The sequence below is a fragment of the Lactuca serriola genome, chromosome 2, assembly GCF_051521515.1.
Source record: "Lactuca serriola cultivar US96UC23 chromosome 2, Lser_US96UC23_V15, whole genome shotgun sequence".
Taxonomy (NCBI): Eukaryota; Viridiplantae; Streptophyta; class Magnoliopsida; order Asterales; family Asteraceae; genus Lactuca; species Lactuca serriola.
Genome location: NC_136409.1, coordinates 219,845,001 through 219,849,040, shown reverse-complemented (window position 1 = coordinate 219,849,040; position 4,040 = coordinate 219,845,001).

Here is a 4,040-nt window from a genome sequence, read left to right as displayed (position 1 = left end):
TAGGTTATGTTTAGACAGCCTCCATCCCCTCTTGTCTAGAAAATCGAACCCTAAGTGAGATCTTGAGAGTTTGAGCCTTAAAGTGTGATTTTTGGGGTGCTTGTGAAGGAGAAGAAGAAGTGAACCATTGGGAATTATGTTTGGAGCTTGAAGATTTGAGATTTGTTCTTCATTTGCCTTCCTTGTGAGGTAAAAAGATTCCATCTTGCTAATCCATGTTGCTAGATCTAGTTTGGTGCCATTTTTGTACTTTTTGAGTCCATGGTTGGGTTGTTGAGCCTCTTGATTCACTTCAGAAGTGATTGATGGTAGATCTAGGGTCCTTTAGGTCCCTTTGTCCATAAAAATGCAAGTTTTATGGCATTTGTTGTCTCATGTATGAGTTAAGTCATTTGTTATGCTCTTTTGAGCTCTAAAAGCCTCATTAAGCCATGCATGCACGTAAAGTTGGAAACTTTACATGATAAACCACCTTAAGGAAGTGATATGTAAGTGTTGGAGTGAAGTCTTAATCGTTTAAGAGTTATTCACATACCTTAGTTAAGGGCTTTATAGCGAGATACTATATATTCATTAGCTAAGTGTAGCATCCCAATATCAGGTATTTTTATTATTGATTCTGTCTTTATCAAAAGTGGCACAATTGGTCCGTTAAGGAAAAAGGCTTGCATTGTGGTCGTACGCAGGGCATACTTAAGAGTACGTGCAGCGTACACATGCAGCATGGAATCGCGGGTGATTAGCTAGCACGTCGGGCGTACTAGCCCAGACTTCAAACCCTAATCTTAAGGGTTGCTCCCTATTTAAACAACATTATGTCCCCATTTGATCATCCTTATCAACCACCATACCCTCCCTAAACCTTAATTCTGATTTTGAGTTGCTTGTGTAAGTTTTGCAAGCTTAGTGGGTGCTTTTGGTGCATCTAGTTGAAGAAGGAGACTAGAGAAGAAGGAGTGGGTGCTAGCAAGCTTGTAGATCCAGAAACCTTTCCTCTTTGTGCATCATTTTCAGGTATAAAGTTTATACCTTGATAAACTCCATCTCAAGGAGTTTACGGCCGCAAACAAGGAGTTTACGGCCGTAAACTCTTGCCATCCATGAACTCATGCCCTAAGTATCATATTCCTTCACTTTTCTTCATTTCTTACACTTTCACCTTAAGAACACTTGAACACTCTCTCAAGTATCATCAAGAACATTCCTTATAATCTTCAAAAGTGGTAAGTAATTCATCCATCATCCTTTACATCCTCCTTAGTTTTGTAAACATCTTGTGATTCACCCATGAAAACAACTCTTCTTGTCTAGATCTTCATAATCACCATCTTTCACCAAGAACACACACTTGTTCTTGGTAGTCGCGAACTCCCTCAAGACCCTCAAAAGAGTAAGTATTCCATCTATCATCTAGTTAGACATGTTAAACACTAGATTATAGCCTTGAAACATCATTAATCTCATGATCATCAAGAGTGTACAGCCGTACACTATGTATGGTCGTAAACCCTTGTTATGGTCATGTCTTGAGCCTCAAACATTTATAGATGCTTGTTATTCATGAAGAACTCTTGAAACCTCGAATCAAGAACCAAAATGCCACTATTTCGAGTGTTTACGGCCGTACACACTTGGTGTGTCCTTAAACCCCTTAAATTCCTCCCAAAATGAGAGTTTTGTTCATCTTCTTGTTGTACTCTTGGCACCTTAGTTTCCCCATGGATCAAACGCTCCACTTTGCATGATTTTCCATGAGTTTACGGCCGTACACACATGGTGTGGCCATAAACTCAAGTGTGGCCGTGAACACACTTCCCTTGGTCGTACACTCCCCTTTGATCAATCACATGTGATTTCAACATTTCATTTCAAGTGTTTCCTAGTCCCTAAGGGTGTTTCCTTGCGTATTATTTGCTTTAAACACTAAATTCATGCCAGTATATGCCATTATATGTCATTTAGGACTCGTTTGTGTCTCGGGAATTCATTCGTGGAACTTCTCATCCTTACGCGCATATTCGATTGAATCACCCACATAAGGTGAGTTTATACCCCTATAATCAATCTTTTAAATTGTTTTAAATGCTTTTAGGGGGGGGGGGGGGTGAATACAAGTTGGACACAATGATAATTGTGTAAATGTTTTGTTATAAACGTCTTTTAAAGGACTGCTTATGTACTTATAAGTGATCAAAACATTTCAAAAACTCTTTTAAAGTTATGTTACTTTATAGTTTACAAAACTCCGTTTTTAAAAGTACAATCATAACTTAGTAGATAAAATGAGTCTTTTATTCAAGTCGGTAACAGTTCGAGTAAACATACTAGTAAACTATAATAGGTATAGTTTAAGAGTTCAAACATACTATAAAGAGAAACAGGGAGGAACATAATATAATGAGAAACAAGGAGGAACATACTATACACTATACAGAGAGAACATACAATACTAATACAACAATACTATAACATTAATGTGAGCCACTACTTCACGACTTAGCAATATACTTGCTAGGTTGCGTTTTGTAACCAGAGTCTCCTGGAGGGAGAGCATGAGTTTGTGTATTGATCTATACGGGATTGACACCCCACACCTTGATGCTAGCTACAATGGGACTTGCAAGCCTACAGGTGACAAATGTCACATCTGTTTCGGCGTCGTTAGGTCGTCGTGGTAAATCATGTGTCATATCAGTATGGTTATAATCACATCACATTTCAACCTTAATGAACAAACTGGTTTTAAGGTAGTTAGTGCTTCAGTAGTCACTTTTACAAACATTATTGAAAACTTACATCATTACAAAAGACAAACAGAATTGTCGAGTCTTAGTACATTCAGTAGAAAGGAGTCTATAATTCTAGCTTTATGATTACTTACTTTATACATCATGGATATATATTAATCGGATCCGATAGGTAGTAGGATGCGTGCTTTCTGCTTCATTTCATGTTCCTTGTTTGGTTGTGGGCTTAGAGCAGATTCACCCATCCTACTACCTACTCGATCTTAGCTATATATATATATATATATATATATATATATATATATATATATATATTCCGTATACACCAAGTAATCATAAGGAGTACCGGGTATGGGTCAGGTCATAGGACATTAATTCAATATGCCGTTTTCTAGTACAAAACATACTTTTCAAATAGAACATTTGATAGACAAAACTAGAAACTTACCAGTAAAAGGTTTAATCCATTTTATTAAACCAATATAACTTAAAGGACCTTAGGTGGTTAATTCTATAATACCTTAGTTTCTACATTAGGATTATATATAATTAATACCCGATAGGTAGTTGAATGTGTGTTTCCGTCTTACTTCCTGTTCCTTGTTTGGTTGTGGGCTTAGGGCAGATTCACACAACTAACTATCTATTCGATATTAGATGATATATAGCTTGTATAAACTAAGTGATTATAGAAGGAGCTATTGTGGTTACTATTTTTACTAAAAGAAATAAGGGTTTTCTTAAAGAATGTTTTCATCAAAAATTAAGGAACTATTATAGTTAACTCCGTGAGTACCAAGTGAATACACCAGGGTTATATAAAACGAAGACCTAACAAACAATGGGATGGGTGACTTCCGTCTCATTTCCTGTTCCTTGTTTGGTTGTGGTCTTAGGGCAGATTCAGACAACCGATTGTTTGTTTACTCTGGGTTTTATATAACTTGTATATATTTAGTACTCATAGAAAGGATTCTAGAGCCATTTTTACTTAACTTTCATCATATCAGAAGATATAGGATTTTCTGGAGGAATAGGCAAACTTTACCAAAAAGAACTTACAACTTACTTACATCACTAAAATCTTATGAACTCACCAACTTAAATGCTGATCTACTCTTTCAAAATAACGTGTATTCTCAAGAGACCAGTAGACAGGTACGCGCACTGGGATTCAGAAGATGGAGCATAATAGCTTCATGTATTGCTTTGTTATTTACATATGTAGTATATGTTTTGTGAACCACATACTTTGTAAACACTTTCTTTCTAACGAAATGGTTGTTTATTACT